At 50.2% G+C, this 7,522-nt stretch overlaps 1 protein-coding gene across 2 annotated transcripts in view; it reads right to left on the bottom strand.

The window, feature by feature from the left end:
- The window catches only part of LOC135916731 (neprilysin-1-like), a 110,115-nt gene that overhangs the window by 69,252 nt on the left and 33,341 nt on the right, over positions 1-7,522 (bottom strand). The gene's annotated exons all lie outside the window — the stretch shown is intronic.

The raw sequence follows: 7,522 nt of genomic DNA, 5'->3' as shown, positions 1-7,522 counted from the left end.
CCTAGGCACCGATATACTGTCTGTGAATTTAGAGTGACACAACGTATAGATTTTGTTCGAAGTTGGTTTCTTTGCAGTAAGCCTCTTACTACTGAGAAAACCCCTTGCAGTGAAAACTTGAAAGCTCTTGCAAATGGGCTCGCATAAATCTTTAACACGCGTTTCAGATTGAGATGTTTTATTTTTCTTGAATTTTCTCAAAGAAAGGTACAGAAGCCTATGGTATGGAAATACCTGGCAGAGGCATCTGTACCGGTAATACATATTCTAATATGAATACGGTCCAACAGAGCAGCAGGCAGTGTGTCTTAACCAGAGCAGCTCAGGCAATCTCGAGCTCGCGCCTCCCGGACGACTGGCGATGTGTCTGCAGCGCCGGGCATTCCTCTTCACTACAATCGCCCCCTATAGGAAAAGGAGCCATCCTGGCGACTCATGGTGAACACAGAATCATGGGGTCGTAATACAGCTTCAGGCATTGTACGTGGACGGTTTCACGACCACAACATCGTTGGTCCGCAGGTGGCGTGACAGGCTCGACAATATAGTTCACAGGCGATGTTTGCGCTACAACACGGTAGGGTCCTTGATACTTCGATACAAGCTTGGATGAGAGCCCAGCAGGAACGGCGGGAACCCAAAGCCACACAAGGGAGTCCGGCAGAAAGTGACAATGCGGGCGCCGAGGCTTTTGTTGCTATTGGTCGACGGCTGTAAAGGAACGGGCGAGCTGACGGCATTCCTCTGCGCAGCGGGCAGCTTCAGAGGTGGGCGTACATTCAGATGAGTCGGGTCTGTACGGAAGAATGGTGTCGAGGGTAGTCGAAGGTTCGCGGCCATACAAGCGGAAGAATGGGGAGAAGTTTGTGGTCGCCTGTGGTGCAGTATTGTAGGCGAACGTGATAAATGGCAAAATGAGGCCCCAATCACTGTGATCAAAGGCGACGTATTTGGAGAGCATGTCACCATGGGTGTGGTTAAATCTTTGCGTTAGACCATTAGTTTGAGGATGGTAGGTGGTGGTGGTGCGATGAACGATGCGACATTCAGCAAGGAGCGCGTTTACGACTTCGGAGAGGCAGACACGTCCTCTATCACTCAAAAGTTCGCGAGGTGCACCATGACGGAGAATAAGGTTTTTCAGGAGGAAGGATGCTATATCACGAGCGGTGGCAGCAGGCAGAGCGGCTGTTTCTGCGTAATGAGTCAAATGGTCGATGACCACGACTTTCCAGTGGTTCCCGAAAGCCGTGCTCGGAAGGGGTCCACACAGGTCACTGCCAATGCGATCGAAAGGCCTGGTAGGACATGGGATTGGCTGGAGTAGAGCAGAGACATGCTGAGATGGAACATTGCGGCGTTGGCACTGAGGGCACGACCGAATGTACTTGCACACAAAGGTGTACATGCTGCGCCAATAAAACATGGAGCGAAGCAGAGTGTACATCTTGAAGACACCCGCATGTGCACACTGCGGGTCAGTACGGAAGGCAGGCCATATTTCACCACGAAGATGTCGAGGTATGACCAGCAACCACTTGCGGACGTCAGAGGCGTAATTCCGGCGATAGAGAAGTCCATCCCGAATTTCGAAGTGAGATGCTTGACGGCGCAAAGCTCGAGATGGTGAAGGAGCATTTGACGGGTTTGAAAGGAAGCGGATAAGAGTACTAATCCAGGCATCCTTGCTTTGCTCCGAAGCCATGTCGCAGCCTGCTAGGAACGAAAGTACTTGGTCAGTGGCAGAGAGGCAGGCGTCGCTTTCGGTTGACGCGGGCGAACGGGAAAGCGCGTCGGCATCGGTGTGGCGGCGGCCAGACCTGTAGACAACGCGAACGTTGAAATCTTGCAACCGCAAAGCCCAGCGAGCTAATCGACCTGAGGGGTCTTTCAACGTGGACAGCCAACAAAGTAGGGTCGAAATTTACCAAGTGCCCAGATTATGGCCAAACATTCCTTCTCCGTAACGGTCCAAAAACAAGAAAGGGACTGACAGATGGAATAGCACACTGTGGTATGAAGATTGTAAACAGGGATAAGGTGCCTCAGAAAGGCTGGCCAACGTTTCGATAGGCGGACCTATCTTCGTCAAAGGCGGCCTCATCATCCTCGGCATGTTATTTTTAAAGGGTTAGTGCAGTGACGTCACGTGCGGGTGTTGTCGCTGGCGGCTGGTTTTAAAGAGAGAGACTTCAGAGGAAACGAGCGCTGTCGTCCGACGTCTGTGAGCTTCGTTCCCAAGACGGGGGGACAAGAGCGGGAGAGCGGGAGCGTGGAGAGAAAAGAAAAGAAAGAAAGGCAGAGAAAAAAAAGAAAAAAAGGGGGGGAAGCCAGGGTGACACCAAGACAGAAAAAAGGGAGAGAAAGAACAAGAAAGAGGAAAACAAAATTTTAAGAAAGACGGGTGCTTGGGAGCGTGTTGGGGATGCGAGAGGTTAAGAAGCATTCAGGGGTATCGCTGGCGGCATGCTCCCGTGGCACCTAACCTATCATTCTTCTATGGAAAGAAGAATGATAGGTGTAACGTTAAGGGATAAGAAAAGAGCAGATTGGGTGAGGGAACAAACGCGAGTTAAGGACATCTTAGTTGAAATCAAGAAAAAGAAATGGGAATGGACAGGACATATAATGAGGAGGGAAGATACCCGATGGTCATTAAGGGTTACGGACTGGATCCCAAGGGAAGGGAGCGTAGCAGGGGGCGGCACAAAGTTAGGTGGGCGGATGAGATTAAGAAGTTTGCATGGACGGCATGGCCACAATTAGTACATGACCGGGGTTGTTGGAGAAGTATGGGAGAGGCCTTTGCCCTGCAGTGGGCGTAACCAGGCTGCTGCTGCTGCTGCTGCTGCTGATGATGATGATGATGATGATGATGATGAACACGGCGCTCTGTCGCGGATACACGATATGGTCTTTGTCGCAGTGGTGCACTGGTACCCGTGCCGATGCGATGACAAACAGTTGACGCGCGGCCCAAGGGAACATGCTGGCAGTCGAAAGACGAACGGAACTTGTCGAGAAGGCGTAGAAGCTGGGCGCGTTGTGAAGCAGTCAAGGTGTCGGCGATGGATCTATGTAAAACATCGGGCGAAGTCGGCTCCTGCGCGGGGTTACAGGTCACTCCGGCGACCTCATGAGTGACGATGGGACTAGTTGGCATGTGAGTGATGGCAGCAGGGTCGACACACTGGGCACGGCCAACGCACTCCCCATGAAGCAAAGCGAGAAGACAGGACAATCGGTTGGTGACGAGCAGTCTGCTGCCGCCGACATGAACGTCCAAAAGAGCGAAAGGCGGCGGGGAACATTTGCGACGAGCGAGAATTGCAGATGGCGTAAAAAGTACGCTGGCATCAGGAAAAATGTTGCATGACACTTTGGCAAGGGCAGAAGAGTGTGGTAGAATTGTAACGTCTTCGGAAACAAATATTTTATCTTCAGGTTCACGAGCAGGAGTGGGGACACAGCGTTCGAAATTCCACTCCAGCACGAGAACAGTCGATGACGGCGTTATTAGCGGAAGGGAAGTCTCAGCCCAAAATAAGATCGTGGGAACAAGAACATAGCACCAAAAATTCCATAGTGTAGAGAAGGCCGTTGATCACAACACGAGCAGTTCAATCAGCTGACGGAGCACTCGCATGGTACGCTCGAGTGCGCGTGTTGGTAGTGCCTGCTGACGCCACGGGTAAGCAGCAGCTTGATTTATAGAATGTAAATATCGCGGCGGCGAAACTATCGCGGAAGGCGAACGTTTCAGAATACGGCCCCAGATGACTGTAAACTCCATTACAGTTCCAAAATAACACTGCGGACGCCACTCACGTTTCCCAGATCTTGACCGCCAACACCACCGGAAATAAGACGCTCCACTTTCACCTATACGTTAGAAGACCACCAAACGAACGGAACTGGTGCAAACGGCTGTCGTATCAACATTTTTTGCCGTACGCGCGAAAAACGGTGGCAGCACGGCCGCTCGATGCTCTTGGCAAAATAAACGTCGTCACCTTTGAAACACACACATTCCCACGCTAAGTGGCCTACCGTTGCTAATAAATGCTGTATTTCATCCGGGTGCCAGTGTTTGCACAAAATGCCACGGGACAGGCCACAAGCACGACGTCTGGCCTAACAGCGTCTGTTGCGCAACATCTGGCAAGCCACGCCACCTACGAGCACCGGCGGATACCACGAAACGCCGGAGTGCCGCAACTGTGACGGAAAGGCATGCCGGGTCTCACCCGGGCTGCCGTGAGGTCCGAAATGCCACACGGTTTCGACGGAAGGCTCGAGTACCACGCTCAACTCGCAGCAAGTCGCTTGAAAAGGCCTTCAAAGCCTTCGAGGCCAAAATCCCAAACCCTACAACATGCTGTCCATGCATGCCAACATTTCGCTATGGATCACGAGAACATAGCAGGAGTGGGCCTCAATTTCATAATGACCAATATTGCAGCCGCCGCGCGTACAAGCATCCGTGGAGGCCGAAAAAGCAAGATACACACCCAAACGCCCCTCAACAAGAGCAGCGTGAAACGGCTGTCAATCTGAAGCAAGTACCACGCCAGGATCCACCTAAAGGGATTTCTCCACCTCTTTCGCCCAAGTCATAGTTGCAAGCAAATTTGGAACTCGGCTCAGCTGCTCACCTAGCCCGAATAGGAGAACGCCTTAATTAGCGCATGCAAACTAAATTGATGCGTTCAGCCATTTGTTCGATCTACTCACTGTTCGAGTGGCTGGAAGGCCTATCTCATAATATTTCAGCTTACACAGCACCTGAGTTAATGGCAACAACGGCTCCAGCCTCCAGTGCCGCAACTAGGTCCTCTGTTTTTCGTCTTCTTCATTGGATCTGCCGCGGTCTTCGCGGTAAGAAGTCAGAATTGCTTCAACGGTACAGTCATCTATATGAGCTAGACGGAAGCTTTCTGAGTTCCATATTTTATTCCTAATCTCGTTCAGGATTACTCTTCTTGCTCGATAGCCTGGGTTTTTGCACAAGCTACACTAAAGTGATCGATTGCAGAATACGGTTTCGCTGCTGTCCAACCTGGTCGTGGTCGCTGTGTTACGTTTCCCAGATGTGGGGGCATGGTCACTTGTATTGGCAAGCAGTCTCTCGAGGCAAGCACCTGCTCCTGCAGTCCACACAGTGACATAGATTCCCAATTTACACACACCGTAATTGGTGCTCCCCGTTCGTCCTTTCCTGCTATACAGCCGTCGACAAATTGTGCCACTGCACTTCCTCCGTCGTGATTCGGGATGAACCGAAACAAACGTACGTGCTTACATGGTCAGAAGTGTACGAAATTGATAGCCACATAGGTAGAAAAGCCCACAAATGTGGCTTCCGAAGGTGATGCCCAGGAAAACGACATGTCCATGTTGAAACACACTGGGGCACCAATTATGAACGACACATTAGCGACCCCCGAAAGAAAAGAAACGCGTAGGTTGGAAAGCAGTTAACGCTAAATTGCCAGGTAGTCCATGTGGCTGTGTCGGCTGCAGCATGCGGCAGCAGATGCCTGTGTCACCCGACTGCTTCGCAATGCAAGTTGCTCATCTTCAACGGTCACTTTCGGTGCAAACAGGTGGGACACTGTCCAATCTGCTTGCGCTGCTGGTTGTCGCTCTTTACCAGACCACGAGGGTTGCAATGTAGGCTTGTTGGTAATGCATCTTCAAGGGGCGTCCGGTATCTCGATTAAAAGATGTGTCCCTGTGTGTCTTCTTTTGTCCTGTCTTTTAATCGCACTACCGTGCACCCCTTGAAGTAACCAGACCACCATGTGCGACGACGAAGGTGAGTTGTTTACGAGCTCGCGTCGTGATTCCAGCGTATCTCGACATGCAATGCCGTTTCAGTTCTGCTCTTGAAAGAGGAGGTGCACAGCTTATCTTGTGCCAATAAAGTCGCACGTTCTGTTCACTCACTTGTGGCTTGTTTGTATGGGCGTGAGTAGAGGCTGATTGGTCTCCCGGCAATTGGTACGCACCAGCTACGCGGCAGCCAAGGCAATGAGGCATGCCGCATAGCCACTAGGGCGAGCACGGCGCATACCAGCGACCGCTACCCGTGAAAAGAGGCTACGCTAAATTTTGCTCTAAAAAAACTGCATTTCAGCTTTTTTAAAGGCTTTAAGCTTTTTGTTTGAGCAGTGCCATCTGTCGTACACCAACGTAAGTCCCATGCGCTTCCGCTGCTTATTTTCGTACCACTGTGGAAGGAAAAGTTTCCCTTCTCTAAAGCTGGTTCTTCATGTTATGGTATAGATTTCTGCGTTGCTGCTCCTACGTCCCCGTTTGATACACCTTTTCGGAGTGAATAGTGGCACGTGTGCGGCAGCCGAAGATTCAAGGCATATCGCAGAACCATCATTGTGTGGTGGGGTGCTCAAATACCTACAAAAAACTCGCCGACGACACGGTCCTACTCTTTCCCCGCGACTCCTCATGTGTGAAAGTGATGGCAGCCATGGATCGCCGTCGTTCGACGGGGAGCTTATTGTTGCCACGCTTTCTATTTGTCCTTCCGGTGTTTGTTGTACTTGATGCTCTTGCGGGTAAGCGACGAAGTTGACCACGGCGAACCCATGTATTGGTTCGGTTTGTCTGCTGAGCAGCACAACTGTTAAGGACATTTTGCTTAGATTTTGAAAGCCGTTTGCCGCTTCTAGCATTTGCTGCTTTGCGTGTTGCTCTAGCTAGGGTGCACGAGTGCATCGTGTTGTGTGTTAAAGCTGTTGTGGCTTGCAAGCACTTATACTACTGGTGTTATGCGTTAAATTGTCGCCAGGAAATAAATGTACTGCGCAAAATTCAACACAAGGGCGTATAGTGAGGGACACGAACAAGCGCTTGTCCTTTACTAGGTCGTTGTGTTGAACTTTGCGAATCATATTTATTTACTCGCAGTATGAACCAACTGGCTAGACAACAAGCTTTATAGAACTAAGTTGTCGCACCAGCTGTTCGATATTCTTGGGCCTATTTGCTACGTGACATCGCCAATGTTGAACTGTTGCTAGTTGCTTCACGCAGAATTGTCACTTGTAGCGAGGTTAAAGTACACTGTGTATTATGGGAAGGATTACAGGAAAATAGTATTTTAACAGCTTCATTCTTTTTCGCCAGAGTACATCTTCGATAATGTGGTTACTGCAGCTGCATATGATGCTGCTGCTGGAATTCTCAGTGAAAAACTTGCGTCATTTTTCTGAAGTCATTAAATTATGCTGCTGCCTCAAAAGACTTACCACGAAGAATGCTTTGTTCGATAGCTGAATATCTGTTATGAGAGCACCTTGAGATCATTTTAATTTTTTGCTAACACTCGAAAGCACTCGAAACAAAATACTCTGAAGTTGGTAAGGTTTTAGCTTTATACGTTAAGGTCACTAAGAGAATTTCAAATTAAGAAAGCACAAACGGAAATGGCAGGTGGTCGACGTGCGCAGCGGAACTGCATCGGCGGTGCACCGTTAACTCGCTCTTCTATTCGCCCGTG

Source organism: Dermacentor albipictus, chromosome 4, assembly GCF_038994185.2.
Source record: "Dermacentor albipictus isolate Rhodes 1998 colony chromosome 4, USDA_Dalb.pri_finalv2, whole genome shotgun sequence".
NCBI classification, from domain to species: Eukaryota; Metazoa; Arthropoda; class Arachnida; order Ixodida; family Ixodidae; genus Dermacentor; species Dermacentor albipictus.
Note: the sequence above shows the minus strand (reverse complement) of the source record. Positions and strands in the feature narration are given on the sequence as shown.